The 17733-nt window shown below is 47.2% G+C and overlaps 1 protein-coding gene across 1 annotated transcript in view; it reads right to left on the bottom strand.

The window, feature by feature from the left end:
- The window catches only part of LOC138663978 (oocyte zinc finger protein XlCOF7.1-like), a 45694-nt gene extending 32190 nt beyond the window's left edge, over positions 1-13504 (bottom strand). The window contains exons 1-2 of the mRNA XM_069750375.1: positions 13475-13504; positions 12308-12526 (exon numbers count right to left, since the gene is read on the bottom strand). The gene's annotated coding sequence lies outside the window, so the exon portion shown is untranslated. The remainder of the gene's footprint in view (positions 1-12307; positions 12527-13474) is intronic.
- Positions 13505-17733: the final 4229 nt, after the last annotated feature.

Genomic DNA, 17733 nt, shown 5'->3' with positions numbered 1-17733 from the left:
AGTACTCACTCTGTGGAATGAATCTGCACTAGCGGCTTTGTTCAGAAAGGGTCTCTCTGAAGCTCTTAAGGATGTAATGGTGGGATTTCCTATGCCTGCTGGTTTGAATGAGTCTATGTCCTTGGCCATTCAGATCGGTCGTCGCTTGCGCGAGCGTAAATCTGTGCACCATCTGGCGGTACTGCCTGAGAGTAAACCTGAGCCTATGCAGTGCGACAGGACTATGACTAAAGTAGAACGGCAAGAACACAGACGTCTGAACAGACTGTGTTTCTATTGTGGTGATTCTACTCATGCTATTTCTAATTGTCCTAAACGTACTAGGCGGTTCGATAGCTCTGCCGTTATTGGTACTGTACAGTCCAAATTCCTTTTGTCCATTACCTTAATGTGCTCTTTGTCATCGTATTCTGTCATGGCGTTTGTGGATTCAGGCGCTGCCCTGAATCTGATGGATTTGGATTATGCTAAACGTTGTGGATTTTTCTTGGAGCCTTTGCGGTGTCCTATTCCGTTGAGAGGAATTGATGCTACACCTTTGGCCAAGAATAAGCCTCAGTACTGGGCCCAGCTGACCATGTGCATGGCTCCTGCACATCAGGAAGTTATTCGCTTTCTGGTACTGCATAATTTGCATGATGTGGTCGTGTTGGGGTTGCCATGGCTACAAACCCATAATCCAGTATTGGATTGGAACTCTATGTCGGTAACCAGCTGGGGTTGTCAGGGAGTACATGGTGATGTTCCATTTTTGTCTATTTCGTCATCCATTCCTTCTGACATCCCAGAGTTCTTGTCGGACTTTCAGGATGTATTTGAAGAGTCCAAGTCTGATGCCCTACCTCCGCATAGGAATTGTGATTGTGCTATCGATTTGATTCCTGGTAGTAAATTCCCTAAGGGTCGTTTATTTAATTTGTCCGTACCTGAACACACCGCTATGCGCAGTTATGTGAAGGAGTCCCTGGAGAAGGGACATATTCGCCCATCGTCGTCACCATTGGGAGCAGGGTTCTTTTTTGTAGCCAAGAAGGATGGTTCGCTAAGACCGTATATTGATTACCGCCTTCTTAATAAGATCACTGTTAAGTTTCAGTATCCCTTGCCATTGATTTCTGACTTGTTTGCTCGGATTAAGGGGGCTAGTTGGTTTACTAAGATTGATCTTCGTGGTGCGTATAATCTGGTGAGAATCAGGCAGGGAGATGAATGGAAAACGGCATTTAATACGCCCGAGGGTCATTTTGAGTATCTGGTGATGCCGTTCGGACTTGCCAATGCTCCATCTGTTTTTCAGTCTTTTATGCATGACATTTTCTGTGAGTATCTGGATAAATTCTTGATTGTTTACTTGGATGACATTTTGATCTTCTCAGATGATTGGGAGTCTCATGTGAAGCAAGTCAGAATGGTTTTCCAGGTACTGCGTGCTAATTCCTTGTTCGTGAAGGGATCAAAGTGTCTCTTCGGTGTGCAGAAAGTTTCATTTTTGGGGTTCATCTTTTCCCCTTCTACTATCGAGATGGATCCGGTTAAGGTTCAGGCCATCCAGGATTGGACTCAGCCGACATCTCTAAAAAGTCTGCAGAAATTCCTGGGCTTTGCTAATTTTTATCGTCGCTTCATCTGTAATTTTTCTAGCATTGCCAGACCATTGACCGATTTGACCAAGAAGGGTGCTGATTTGGTTAATTGGTCTTCTGCTGCCGTGGAAGCTTTTCAGGAGTTGAAGCGTCGTTTTTGCTGTGCCCCTGTGTTGTGTCAACCTGATGTTTCTCTTCCGTTCCAGGTCGAGGTTGATGCTTCTGTGATTGGTGCAGGGGCGGTTTTGTCACAGAGAGGTTCTGGTTGCTCAGTGTTCAAACCATGTGCTTTCTTTTCCAGGAAATTTTCTGCTGCTGAGCGTAATTATGATGTGGGCAACCGAGAGTTGCTGGCCATGAAGTGGGCATTCGAGGAGTGGCGTCATTGGCTTGAGGGTGCTAAGCATCGCGTGGTGGTATTGACTGATCATAAGAACTTGACTTATCTCGAGTCTGCCAAGCGCTTGAATCCTAGACAGGCCCGTTGGTCGTTATTTTTTGCTCGTTTTGATTTTGTGATTTCATACCTTCCGGGCTCTAAAAATGTGAAGGCGGATGCTCTGTCTAGGAGTTTTGTGCCCGACTCTCCGGGGTTATCTGAGCCGGCGAGTATCCTCAAGGAAGGAGTCATTGTGTCTGCCATCTCCCCTGATTTGCGGAGAGTGTTGCAGAAATTTCAGGCTAATAAACCTGATCGTTGTCCGGCCGAGAAACTGTTCGTCCCTGATAGGTGGACTAGTAAAGTTATCTCTGAACTTCATTGTTCGGTGCTGGCTGGTCATCCAGGAATCTTTGGTACCAGGGAGTTGGTTGCTAGATCCTTCTGGTGGCCATCTCTGTCACGGGATGTGCGTGCTTTTGTGCAGTCCTGTGGAATTTGTGCTAGGGCTAAGCCCTGCTGTTCACGTGCCAGTGGGTTGCTTTTGCCCTTGCCGGTCCCGAAGAGGCCTTGGACACATATTTCGATGGATTTCATTTCTGACCTTCCCGTTTCTCAAAAAATGTCGGTCATTTGGGTGGTCTGTGATCGCTTTTCTAAAATGGTCCATCTGGTGCCCTTGGTTAAATTGCCTTCCTCCTCTGATTTGGTGCCTTTGTTCTTCCAGCATGTGGTTCGTTTACATGGCATTCCTGAGAATATTGTTTCTGACAGAGGTTCCCAGTTTGTCTCGAGGTTCTGGCGAGCCTTTTGTGGTAGGATGGGCATTGACCTATCTTTCTCCTCGGCCTTCCATCCTCAGACTAATGGCCAGACCGAACGAACCAATCAGACCTTGGAAACATATCTGAGATGTTTTGTTTCCGCTGACCAGGATGATTGGGTGTCATTTTTGCCGTTGGCTGAGTTCGCCCTTAATAATCGGGCCAGCTCGGCTACCTTGGTCTCTCCATTTTTCTGCAATTCTGGGTTCCATCCTCGTTTCTCTTCAGGACAGGTTGAGTCTTCGGACTGTCCTGGTGTGGATTCTGTGGTGGACAGGTTGCAGCAGATCTGGACTCAGGTAGTGGACAATTTGACCTTGTCCCAGGAGAAGGCTCAGCTTTTCGCTAATCGCAGACGCCGTGTGGGACCCCGACTTCGTGTTGGGGATTTGGTTTGGTTATCTTCTCGTCATATTCCTATGAAGGTTTCCTCTCCTAAATTTAAACCTCGTTTTATTGGTCCGTATAGGATTTCTGAGATTCTCAATCCGGTGTCTTTTCGTCTGACCCTCCCAGACTCCTTTTCCATACATAATGTATTCCATAGGTCGTTGTTGAGGAGATACGTGGCACCTATGGTTCCATCTGTGGAGCCTCCTGCCCCTGTTTTGGTGGAGGGGGAATTGGAGTATATTGTGGAGAAGATTTTGGATTCTCGTGTCTCTAGACGGAAACTCCAGTATCTGGTCAAATGGAAGGGTTATGCTCAGGAAGATAATTCCTGGGTTTTTGCCTCTGATGTCCATGCCCCAGATCTTGTTCGTGCCTTTCATGTGGCTCATCCTGGTCGGCCTGGGGGTTCTGGTGAGGGTTCGGTGACCCCTCCTCAAGGGGGGGGTACTGTTGTGAATTCTGTGGCTGAGTTCACTTCTGTGGTCACAAGTGGTATTGCAGTCTCTGGGCTTCCTCCCTCAGGTGTTTTGGTGAGCTCATTGGCTGCCTTGCTATTTAGCTCCACCTGAGTCTGTCTTCCTTGCTCCTTGTCAATGTTCCAGTGTTGGATCTGAGCTACTGCATCTTTCCTTGGGCCTGCTGCTCTGCTAGATAAGTGCTTCTAGTTTGTTTTCTGTTTTTTCTGTCCAGCTTGCTATTGTCTTTTGCTGGAAGCTCTGAGAAGCAGAGGGGTGCACCGCCGTGCTGTTAGTTCGGCACGGTGGGTCTTTTTGCCCCTTTGCGTGGTTTTCGTTTTAGGGTTTTTTGTAGACTGCATAGTTCTCTTTGCTATCCTCGCTCTGTCTAGAATATCGGGCCTCACTTTGCTGAATCTATTTCATTCCTACGTTTGTCTTTTCATCTTGCTAACAGTCATTATATGTGGGGGGCTGCCTATTCCTTTGGGGTATTTCTCTGAGGTAAGTCAGGCTTGTATTTCTATCTTCAGGCTAGTCAGCTCCTCAGGCAGTGCCGAGTTGCATAGGTAGTTGTTAGGCGCAATCCACTGCTGCTTATAGTTGTGTGAGGATAGATCAGGTACTGCAGTCTACAGAGATTCCACGTCTCAGAGCTCGTCCTATTGTTTTTGGTTATTGCCAGATCTCTGTATGTGCGCTGATTACTGCACGCTGTGTTGCCTGATTGCCAGCCATAACAATATACTATATACAGGGGAGATGACACACAGGTATATACTGTATACAGGAGGAGATGACACACAGGTATATACTATATACAGGAGGAGATGACATACAGGTACATACTATATAAAGGAGGAGATGACACACAGATATATACTATATACAGGAGGAGACGACACAGGTATATACTATATACAGGGGAGATGACACACGTATATACTATATACAGGATGAGATGACACAGATATATACTATATACAGGAGGAGATTACTTACAGGTATTTACAGTACTATATACAGGAGGAGATGACACACGTATATACTATATACAGGAGGAGATGACATACAGGTATATACCATATACAAAAGAGATGACACATAGGTATATAGAGGAGGAGATGACATACAGCAGGTATAAACTACATACAGGGGAGATGACATACAGGTATATACTATATACAGGAGATGATATACAGGTATATACTAGATATAGGAGGAGATGACATACAGGTATATAGTATATACAGAAGAGATGACATGCAGGTATATACTATATACAGGAGGAGATGACACATAGGTATATACAATATACAGGAGGAGATGACATACAACAGGTATATACTATTTACAGGGGAGATGACATACAGGTATATACTATATACAGGAGATGATATACAGGTGTATATTATATATAAGGGAGATGACAAACATGTATATACTGAGGGGAAAATGAGGGGTGTGAGGTGAAAATGAAAAGATGTGAGTGCAAAATGAGAGGAGTGACCAGAAAATGACAGATGTGAGGTCGAAATGACAAGTGTTAGGGGGAATGAGAGGAGTGAGGGGGAAAATGATAGGTGTAAGGGAGAAAATGAGAGATGTGAGGGGGAAAATGAGAGGCGTGATGGGAAAATAAGAGAAGTGAGTTGCTATAACTAACCAAAGATATTTACTATGCCTAGGCAACGCCGGGCTCTTCAGATAGTATTTTATATATTTCTCCTTTTTGGTGGACATATTTCTATTTGTGATTTAATAAAACAGTTTGAGAACTATGGGTTGAATTTTCATTTCTAAATTTATAAAGTTCACAGTATGGTTACACAATGCAATTTGTTGATGAAACAATCTCTAGCAAAGTCCTCACCAGTAGAACCACACTAAATCGTCAAGAACTCACTAACAATCTGCCCTCAGCAGCATTTAACTAATAAAAAAAAGTAAATAAAACCCTGATCCTTGCTTTTGCAACCAGTTTATTAGGTCCCAGCAGTGTCTGTGTGTACCTGGCCTTCTGTGACCCCCTTACCATTGTTTGTGGTCTATACAGCCTGATCTGCTGTAGAAATTATATGGGATGAGACATTTTTTTCAGATTTTTATTAAACCTGTTACCAGTTTTTTACTGTGTGATTCAATGCCACCACTATTCTGAGTGCCTGTACTGCGTTACTTAAATGTAGGCAAGAGAGAATTCACACAGGAAGGTTCCCAGCAATAAGAATCGCCTTATCTTGGCCGCTGGGTACACATGATTTGGCCAATTTATGCGCTATGTATTCTCAATTTTTCAAATTTTTTTAGAGCAGTAATGCAATTCAAATTTCATATATTTCATGTTTGCATGCTATAGCGCTACAGAGTGTTACTTTATTTGTTGATTATATCTGGAGATGGCTACTCTTAGTAAGCACCTGTTCACACTTGTTTTCTGTTTGAATGTGTCAAGTCAGCCTTTTGGTAATTGTATAAATGGAAACCAAACAGGTGCGAAGATGCACATGGATGTTTGGCCGAACCAAGAGTTAACAAACTAACAAAGGAAGTCGAGAGGTCCCATACACATCAGATTGTAGCTGAACCTGCCAACTTTAGCCTTATATGCATGCAAGCCTTAGTGTAACCACTAGAATAGACCGTACTATGTGCATAGAAATCATGAGCCTCAGTGCAGTAACTCCCATCTCTGTAGTGAAGCGGAAGCTAGAAAGGAGTTGCTGGACAGAGGACGACCTTATAGACATTACGTTGTGCACAGAAATCATAAGCTGCAGCAACTCCGATCTACTCATCTCTATAGTGAGACAACTAAAATGGCGCTCCTGCAGTGAGTTTCATTATTTCTGTGAAGACACATAAACAAGATTACAGCCCCGATTCATGAACACTGGCATTTTACACACCAGTCTTAAAGGGAACCTGTCACCCCGTTTTTTGAGATTGAGCTATAAATACTGTTAAATAGGGCCTGCGCTGTGTGTTCCTATAGTGTATGTAGTGTACCCCGATTCCCTATGTATGCTGAGAAATAACTTACCAAAGTCGCCGTTTTCGCCTGTCAATCAGGCTGGTCAGGTCGGGAGGGCGTGGTGACATCGGTGGTTCTTCCTCAGCTTTACGTTGGTGGCGTAGTGGTGTAGTGGTGAAGACACAGCGCGCGATCTGCGCTGTAATCCCTTGCATCGGTGGGGGCGGCCATCTTCCTGGGGCCGCGCGTGCGCAGATCGAGTGCTCTGCTGCACGGGGCTTCAGGAAAATGGCCGCGGGATGCCGCGCGTGCGCATTAGAGATCGCGGCGGCCATTTTCCCAAAGCCGAGATGCAAACTCGGCTTTGGGAAAATGGCCGCCGCGATCTCTAATGCGCACGCGCGGCATCCCGCGGCCATTTTCCTGAAGCCCCGTGCAGCAGAGCACTCGATCTGCGCACGCGCGGCCCCAGGAAGATGGCCGCCCCCACCGATGCAAGGGATTACAGCGCAGATCGCGCGCTGTGTCTTCACCACTACACCACTACGCCACCAACGTAAAGCTGAGGAAGAACCACCGATGTCACCACGCCCTCCCGACCTGACCAGCCTGATTGACAGGCGAAAACGGCGACTTTGGTAAGTTATTTCTCAGCATACATAGGGAATCGGGGTACACTACATACACTATAGGAACACACAGCGCAGGCCCTATTTAACAGTATTTATAGCTCAATCTCAAAAAACGGGGTGACAGGTTCCCTTTAAGGATGGAGTAGCTGGAAAAAACTGTGGGACTTTATGCAATTTTTTTTTTGCAATTAATAAAATTTACATCTTCAGTTTTGATAGAATTCACCTTTCCCATATGTACACAAGTCCCTGCCAGCACCACAATTTTTAAAAGTAGGCGAAGTTTTGCAGTGAGGGGCATGACCGTGTTGGAGCGGAAACGACAAAATCATCATAAATTACGTCACAAACGTGGCGAAAATTACAACATAATAGTTCCCCACATTTCTGTAATGAATTACATCGCATCTGTGGTGTAAATTAAGACTGTCGCTGTTACGCCTTTTCCCACGAAGCTCCGCTCACTCTTCAAAATGTTGGAGGTGTGTCCAGAACTGGTGAACATACCGGAAAGTCCCATTCTGGCAAAGCTGATGAATCAGCGCTGTGTGTAATGTTTTATATTACAAAAAATTATTAGCAAATTGGAAGTGCCAGTAGGTAGCATTAGAGTTCTAGTCTTCTTCCTCTCTGAAGAGACAATTTGCATATTTCCCAGAGGAGTATTGCCGCTTTAAGTCTCCTCATTTCGACATGCTTAAAATGTCACTCTCCGCAAGGAGAAACTATAGTTCTTGGAATAAATTATTAGAAAATACAAGTTTTATTGATTAGAAAAAAATATGAATTTTGCAAAATGTGTTACCCATAGTGAAATATGTAAAAAAAAATATAAGCAAAATCTAATTTACAACTTTTCAGGTTTATGTTAAAAACGTATATATAATCGCTTATTCCTATTCAAGAAAAAAAATACCTCCTGTAATCTAAAGTATTACTGGGCCTCACTATCCCTTCTCTGCAGTAACTCCTGTAATATAATATATTCCTGGCCTCATTATACCCCCTCACTGCAGTAACTCATGTAATATAATGTATTCATGGGCCTAATTATCCCCTCACAGCAGTAATTCCTGTAATATAATGTATTCCTGAGCACCATTATCCTCCTAACGGTAGTAACTCCTGTACTATAATGTATTCCTGAGCCTCATTATCCCCTGTAGTGCAGCGGTGTCGTCACTGTGCAGTGAAGAGGCAGTGATCCAGGAGAGTTCAAAGTAAACACAGGTTTAATGTTCCAAAAGTTGCAAACAAAACAAAGATATCCTCCGGATCACAGCCGGGAAACAAGACAGTCCGTAAATGTGGTAGGTTGCCGAGGGCCACTGCACCACTGTATAATGCAGTGGGTTGCCAGGAATTCGCTCTGCTTGGTGCCGTGTTCCCTCATACAGGCTGAGCTTTTGCATTGCCGTCTACTCTGCACCTTGCAAACTGCACACTGACTCACCCAACACTCTGCTGCACTGTTTTGTTTTTTTTTGTTTGTTTTTTGTTTTGTTTTTTTACAAAGAACCAGTGGCTGTAGGCCACATAGAAAACCCGGGCCGGGGGAGGAAACGGAGTGCCCCGTTACCTTCCTGTAGTCTGTTTCAAAAAGAAAAGCCCAAGGCAGTTTTTTCTAATCTGCCTTGGACAAAAAGCTTGTCTAAGACTAAGGCTAGGTTCACATTGCGTTCAGGGGCAACGTTACACGGAGTACGTTACACCGCGGCATAACGCGGTGTAACGTACTCCGTTAACGCCGCCATTGAATGCAATGTCGGACGCATCGCCTACCGCACGCCCAGAATGGGCGTGCGCTAGTGATGCGCCGTCATTGAGTGACAGACCCGAGATGCTGGCTGCCGCGTTTCCGGGTCCGTCACTGCTAGCGCAGATGGAGCTAGCAGAAGCTCCATCTGCGCTAGCGTGATGTAGCGTAGGCACTTGCGCTAGCAGCAGCCCGTTAGCGTATGTGCTGAACGGGCTGCTGCTAACGGAATGTGACCCTAGCCTAACACTCACACTCACTTTTATTCTGCTTTGCAATCACAGTTACGCCTGTGACTGCAATGCACTACCGCGGCCTCAATATGCGCATCCTGGGGGACACATAGCAACCCTTGCATGCATCCCCCCTCTGTTCAAACTTGTGGAGTTGAACATTTGTCACCATACACGGGGCCCATGACAGGGCATCTGCATTTCCATTTGACTTCCCAGCCCAATGTTCCACGGTAAAATTGAAATTTTGCAAAGACAGGAACCATCAGGTGATCCGAACATTCCTCTCCTTGGCATTCCTCATCCAGACCAAGGGTGAATGATCTGTCACCAAGCGAAACGGTCAACCGAGCAAATAATAGCATGGGAACTTCAAGGCCCACTTAAAGGGAACCTGTCACCCCCAAAATAGAAGGTGAGCTAAGCCCACCGGCATCAGGGGCTTATCTACAGCATTTTGTAATCATCTTTGCCTGATGAAGAGACCTGTGTAGTCTCGAAAGCTTGCAATTTGTTACCATCTTTTCAGTTAGCCATTAAAAGGTATCAACCACTGAGGACTCTCAATTCTAAATATTTTTCTATCTACTGGCTAACACGGTACCAAGATATATATCTTTCCTGTATCAAAACAGATAATTCTGAGAATACGTCTGCATTCTCTTGGACTAATTTCCGAACCTCTCGACGCTGCTGTTTTGAGAGAGTGTCTCCTATTTTTACCTCTCTCTCGGCCTTGGCCGGTGACATAGGGTTCCCTTTTGGTACAACCGGGTCACCTCTGCGACAAGACATTTCCAGTCCTTCCACGCTTTCAATAGGTTGATGTGATGTTCGGGTTTTCTTTTCCCAGGCTGGTAAGCTCTATAATTTACTTCCCCCGTACCTCATATGGCCCTTGCCACTTGGTACTAGTGCCCACCCCAGAGAGTAAGCTCATGGCCAACACCCTTCTCCTTCTTTAAAAGGTCCTGAAAGTGGCTCTTTTATTATACACGCGGCTCTGCGCGGCCTGGACATCCATCAGATGCTTCTTTACTATGGCCCATACTGCCACAATCCAGTCCTGCATGCTTTTCACATGCTCGATGATGCTCTTATGCGGAGTGGGCTCCTGTTCCCATGTCTTGTTAGCTACGTCTAGCAGTCCCCCCGGGTGCCTGCCATACAATAACTCAAATGAAGAGAACCCTGTGAACCCCTGCGGTACCTCACGGATAGCGAACATAAGATAGGGCAGTAACATGTCCCATCCCTCCCGTCCTTGGTGACCACCTTTTTAGCATGGATTTAAGGGTCTTGTTAAATCTCTCCACACTGACATACGTAGCTGTTTAATCCAGAACAGCTTAAATAGCTCCCGAGTCACCTTGGACATAAAAGGAGTACCCTGATCTGTAAGGACCTCCTTTGGTAGCCCAAGGCGACAAAACATGGCAAACAGATCGCAAGCTATTAACTTGGCCGAGGTGTGGCGGAGAAGTATCGCCTCTGGGTAACCGGGTGGCGTAGTCTACTATGACCAAAATATGCTGATGACCACGGGTGGATTTCACTATGGGCCTACCAGATCCATTACTATCTTCTCAAATGGTACCTCTATGATGGACAGTGGTACCAATGGACTCCGGTAGTTCATGATGGGTGATGATAGTTGGCACTCCAGATACGTGTCTCAGTACCTCTGGACCTCCGCATAGACCTCAGGCCAAAAAAAAAACCACTGCAAAATGTACTCCTGAATGTTTTTGGCCCCAAGTGCCCTCCTAGCATATGGATGTGAGCCATGTCGAGCACCGCCCAATGGTAGGATTGGGGCACCACCATCTGTTCCACCACCTCATCCCGGACTTTGTCCAAACGGTATAAAAACTCCTGGTTGATAGCCATGTGGGGAAAAACCTGTCTCTGCACCTGGTTGCTGAGCTACTTTGTTAATTTCAATCACCCTTTCTCATGCCCGGGCCAGGGTGGGAACCTGCAGTTGAGCTGTCTCGAACTCACCAAGGGACACTTCCAGCATGGGGATAAGTGGGGTCTCCATGATCTCTCCTGCCAATACCTCTAGGGGAGACTATCGGGGGGTTACACTCTGTCCCTATGTTGGCGACCCCTACGGCAGGTACCCCTGACTTGGGATCTTCGGGTTCTGAGTCCGAGAATATCATTTACTTTGGGAGGGTTAACCCTGGTCTCCCACAAGGATGAGAACAGAGGCAAGTCTCTTACCAACACAGTCCCATACGGGAGAGTTTTTAACACTCCCACCACGTCTTATTTCAACACACGGGGTGGAATACGTAACTTCCACAGTCGGGTTGTCTCAGAGTTCCCCATGTACGCAAACCACCCCCAATTTCCGTCCGTTGGGGTTGTCCCCGGCAACAAGGGACCCATGGACCAGAGTCACTAAGCTCCCAAAGTCCAAGAGATCGTCTGTCTTGTACCTGTTAACGAGTACCTTACACAGTTGGGGTTCAATCGGTAGTGCCTGAAGGGGTGGTGCAGACTGGCTAGGCATACATAGACACATGGCGAGTATACCCGCAGTCCATGGATTCAGCTGTCAAAGGGCAGTTGGCAGCCACATGTCCAGGGTCCGTCAGCACTTGATAGCTGCGGCACGACTGGACCTTGGGGTTTACTTAAGATACATGGGTCTGCTGTCACTCTCCCTTCGTACTCGGTCCTGATTGGCCCCAGGAGAGGGTCGTGGACTTTTCCGAGACTCCTGAGTTGCTGGGGCCCAACATGATAGCTGTAGAGGGGTTGTGTCCAGTATAAAGTTCTGAGTTGCCATGTACCGCTCAATCAGTCCCACCAAGTGGTCCAGAGTGCTTGGGTCCCCTTGCCCCACCCAATGCTGTATGGCTGCTGGCAGAGCTCTCACCAGCCGGTCAACCACCACCCTCTCCACCATCTGGGCCGGAGTCAAAGTTTCAGGTTGGAGCCACCTTTTCACATGCTACAGTAAGTCATAAACCTGAGACCGGGTGGGCTGGGCCTCCACAAAAGCCCATGAAAACACCTGTTGGGCTCTCACGTAGGTATTAACCCCTTGTTGGGCAAGGATCTCACCTTTTAGTTTGACGTAGTCCTGGGCGTCCTCCCAACTGAGGTCAAAGTAGGCCTTTAGCACATCACACCTCAGGAACGGAGCCACCACTTCTGCCCACTGGGAAGTTGGCAGGTTCTCCCTCTCTGCCGTGCGCTCATAGATGGTGAGGAACGCTTCCACGTCGTCTTCCGGACTCAGTTTTCTCAGAGCAGAGCGGACCTTGTCTTGGGATGGCGGCACTGTGGGGACATTATACTGTGTATGTGGGGGGATGGCGGCACTGTGGGAACATTATACTGTGTGCGGGGGGATGGCGGCACTGTGGGGACATTATACTGTGTGTGGGGGGATGGCGGCAATGTGGGGATATTATACTGTGTGTGGGGGGATGGTGGCACTGGGGACATTATACTGTGTGTGGGGGGATGGTGGCACTGTGGGGACATTATATTGTGTGTATGTGGGGATGGCGGCACTGTGGGGACATTATACTGTGTGTGGGGAGATGGCGGCACTGTGGGGACATTATACTGTGTGGGGGGGATGGCGGCACTCTGGGGACATTATACTGTGTGTCAGACTGGGGCGCTGTACTATGGGAGCAATATGTTTCCTGACTTCTGGCTATTCATAGTTGGGTCGTATGTATCTATCAGAGGAGAGGGAAGAAAGCGTAAGGCTACTTTCACACATCAGGCTTTTTGTTTCAGGCTAAATCCGGCCAATGTTTAAAAAAACGAATCCGACGTAAATTGCAAAAAACTGATGCGGAGAGGGAGAGAGGAAGAGAGGTAGAGAGAAAGAGAGACCCCAGAACGGAAAATCTCCATGATTTGCATGGAAAATGCTGTGAAAACCTGATCCGGACGACCTCTGTTTCATGTGTTTTTGGCCGAATCCGTCACTGTGCGGTTTTTCCGCCGGACAAAAAAATGTTGCAGTGGACGTTTTCTCCATCTGCCGGAAACAACTATTTGAACGGATCCGGCAAAAAAACGGATGAAACGTCTGGCCATCAGGCACAATCCGGCGCGAATACAACTCTATGTGGAAAAAAAAAACGGATTCGGCGTAAAAAAAAAAGGATCCGTTTTTTTCAAAAGTTGCCGGATTGTGCCTGAAACAAAAAGCCTGATGTGTGAAAGTAGCCTTATAGTTCTTAGTAATGGGGAATCTCTAGCTCCTACCTCCACCTGCAGAGCCGCACACCACATATATGGCTGTTCTGTGCTCACAGGACCTGTGATGAGGTCACAGGAGGGGAGGAGTCAGGGGTCACATGATCAGGGGCCTCGGTGTATGCGGACTCTGCTGTGCTGGTTGTCATGGTGCTAGATGAGGGGACATTTGTGTGTGGGGTCAGGAGAGCTTTACAGTGTGGATGTTGCAGAACCATGAGTGTACGAGGTGTATGGAGCTGAGCCGTGTGTACAAGACGTAGGGAGCGGAGCCGTGTGTGTACGATGTGTACGGAGCGGAGCCGTGTGTGTACAAGGTGTACGGAGCAGAGCCGTGTGTGTATGAGGCGTAGGGAGCGGAGCCGTGTGTGTACAAGATGTACGAGGGGCGATCCAAAAGTAATGATAATCGGTTATTTCTATTGCACACAGAAATTAAAATGTTTTCTTCTCTCTTAGGTACCCACTAGTCCAGGGAAAAAAAAATCACTTAAATAGACCACGATTCCCGGGAGCTACATTCATTTGAATATGAACTGCCGAGGAGTGAACATCAAAATGGAAAAAAACGAGCTCAGAGCTGTCATCAAATACCTCTGCTTGAAAAAAATGACTACCAAAGACATACACAGCGACTTGGTGGAAACATTGGGGGACTCTTCTTCTCCATATTCCACAGTTGCACTCTGGGCGAAGGAATTTAAGCTGGGAAGAACATCGACGGAAGATGAACATCATGAAGGACGCCCATCCACGTCCCTCAATGAAGAAAACGTGAAAAAAGTTGAAGAAGTTGTATTGGCAGATCGAAGAGTGACTATCAGGCATGTAGCTGAGGTCACAGGGATCTCATATGGCAGAATTCAAAGAATCCTTGCAAAAGAATTGCATATGAGAAAGGTCTCCACGCGTTGGGTGCCAAAAATGTTAACCGACGAACAAAAGAAGAAACGAGTTGACATTTCAATAGCAAATCTCGAAAAGTTCCAAGCAGATAAAGAAAATTTTTTGTCACGTTTTTTGACCATGGACGAGACCTGGATCCACCACTTTGATCCCGAAACTAAACAACGATCGATGACATGGAAACGAGCCGACGAACCGACGCCGAAGAAATTCAAAGTGTCAAGCTCAGCAGGGAAGGTTATGGCGTCCGTTTTTTGGGACGCTGAAGGAATTATTATGGTGGACTATTTGGAGAAGGGAGCCACTATTACGGGCTCCTACTACACAGAACAAATAAGAAGATTGCGGGAGGCTATCAAGGAGAAAAGGCGCGGCAAACTGCGGGCTGGAGTGTTGTTTCACCAAGATAACGCGCCGGCTCACAAAGCTGCTGTTGCCATGGCTACCATTCAAGAAGCGGGCTTTGAACTGGTGGAACACCCCCCCTATTCACCAGATCTAGCCCCCAGTGACTTCTTTCTCTTGCTTCGGCTCAAGGAACACCTCCGGGGCAAGAAATTTGACAACAATAGCGACGTGATAACCGCTGTTGGGGATTTTTTTGAGGGTCAAGATCAAGAATTTTTTTCGAAGGGAATTCTAAGATTAGAAAAGAGATGGACTAAATGTATAGACTTGTTAGGAGACTATGTAGAAAAATAAATTTATTTTTTGACTATATTCATTGTGTTTAGTATTGATTATCATTACTTTTGGATCGCCCCTCGTACGAAATGGAGTCTCATGTGGGGACATTATACTATGTGTATGTGGTGTACGGAGTGGAGCTGTTTGTGTATAATGTATATATTCAGCACCCCAGGGTCCTGGTCGTTGCAGTGATGTCATTCTTCCACCAGGGGGAGTGATGTTACGTCTGATGGCAATAAAGGAGATCACCTTGCCAGGTATCACAAAACACACAACACACTCCAGTCCACCAGGGTGAGTTATGCTCCTATTTAGTAGGGCACTCCTCACAATTGGGTAAAACTGGTGGCTTGGATAGGAAGTTAGGCAGAATCTGACTGGGCTTCACCCAGGCAGCACCTGTCAGGCAGACAGGGGAAAGGAGGTACATCAAACAGCTGCAGACAGAGAGGTCCCTGACAGGGGTGGGATCCTGTCAGAGGCCTAGATAGAGGGTTACGGAGCTGCGCCTGCCCCGACGTGCGGCAGCATCCTAAGAAAGGACACGAAGAGAATTGCTTTGCTGAGGGTGAGAAACGAAGTCATAGCACAAGGAGAGGAATCCAGAGGGAGTTCTGCCCTGCAATAGGCTGCCTCCCTCTGAGGCCAGTCTCACACGTCCAGATAATTTCGGTACCGGAAAAATTGGTACCGGAATTATCCGTGTCCGTGTGCTCCCGTGGTACATCAGTGTGGCACACGTGCGGCATCCGTGTGCCGACTGGGTACCACACGCACCGTGCAGGAGACAGCGCTACAGTTAAGCGCTGTCCCCTGCATCTGGTGCTGAAGCCGCTATTCATGTCTTCTCTCCAGCATCATTCGCTGGAGAGAAGATATGAAAAATCTTTTTTTTTTGGGTGTTTAAAATAAAGATCCCTGTCCCCAACCCATAGGGGTGGAGCCGCATATTCATCACTGTAATGGGCGGCACCACGTGACCGCTCATACAGGAGAAGCTGCGGCGAGGACAGGAAGCAGCGCCAGCGAGGGAGCCGGGTAAGTATTTTATTAACAGCGGGGGGGCGCACAGGGGGTGGGAGGGGGTTGGGGACAGGGATCTTTATTTTAAACACCCCCCTCCCCCCAAAAAAAAAGATTTTTCATATCTTCTCTCCCGCGAACTATGCTAGAGAGAAGAAATGAATAGCGGCTTCAGCACCACGCTGGGGGGACAGCGTTTACTGTAGCGCTGTTTCCTGCACGGCACACGGACTGCACATGGACAACATCCGTGTGCGGTACGTGTTTTACACGGACCCATTAACTTTAATGGGTTCGTGTAATACGTGCGCTCCCACGAACACTGACATGTCTCCGTGTTTTCCAAACGGACACACGGTCCATGAAAACACGCTGACATGTGCAGAGACACATTGATTTTAATGTGTCTACGTGAGTCAGTGTCTCCGGTACGTGAGGAAACTGTCACCTCACGTACCGGAGCCACTGATGTGTGAAACCGGACTGAGGCGCAGAAGCCGGTGGCCGGAACACCGAGGAAGCAATCGTCTCCAAGCCTTGCTTCAGAGACCGGCAGGACAGTTAATTCCACGTTAGCTGCCCGACCTTACCCCCTGGAGGCACGGTGGCAACTTGTGGGGGCTGGGTGTCATGATAAGGCAATTCAGTACCACAATGGACATAGAGGTCAGAGCACATACAGTGACCTGACAATAACCCAAAAACATTGAACGAGCTCTGAGACGTGGGAACTCTGCTGACCGCAATCCCTAATCCTCTCCAACCACACTAGAGGCAGCCGTGGATTGCGCCTAACGCTCCCTATGCAACTCGGCACAGCCTGAGAAACTAGCTAGCCTGAAGATAGAAAATAAGCCTACCTTGCCTCAGAGAAATACCCCAAAGGAAAAGGCAGCCCCCACATATAATGACTGTGAGTTAAGATGAAAAGACAAACGTAGAGATGAAATAGATTTAGCAAAGTGAGGCCCGACTTTCTGAACAGAGCGAGGATAGGAAAGGTAACTTTGCGGTCAACACAAAACCCTACAAAAACCACGCAAAGGGGGCAAAAAGACCCTCCGTACCGAACTAACAGCACAGAGGTACACCCTCTGCGTCCCAGAGCTTCCAGCAAGCAGGAAAAAACAAATAGACAAGCTGGACAGAAAAAAACAGCAAACAAAATAGCAAAGCGGAACTTAGCTATGCAGAGCAGCAGGCCACAGGAACGATCCAGGAGGAAACAGGTCCAATACTAGAACACTGACTGGAGGCCAGGATCAAAGCACTAGGTGGAGTTAAATAGAGCAGCACCTAACGATTTCACCACATCACCTGAGGAAGGAAACTCAAAAGCCGCAGTACCACTTTCCTCCACCAACGGAAGCTCACAGAGAGAATCAGCCGAAGTACCACTTGTGACCACAGGAGGGAGCTCTGCCACAGAATTCACAACAGCTGGGGAGTCGTAGGGTCCCTGTAAAAAGCCTCAGGCCTTTAGTCATACGGGTTTGTCCTATCCATACCATCTGGGGGACAGAGAGAAAGAGAAATAACATTTAGAACACCAGCATCAGTTGTGAGGACCTCACCGAGAAGCTCAGCACGGAGGTACTACAACACTCAGGCGCTAGAGGAAGGCTACTGATTTCCACCTGGATAAGGGG

This window comes from Ranitomeya imitator, chromosome 2, assembly GCF_032444005.1.
Source record: "Ranitomeya imitator isolate aRanImi1 chromosome 2, aRanImi1.pri, whole genome shotgun sequence".
Lineage (NCBI taxonomy): Eukaryota > Metazoa > Chordata > Amphibia > Anura > Dendrobatidae > Ranitomeya > Ranitomeya imitator.
This window is presented reverse-complemented; position numbering and strand designations above follow the sequence as displayed.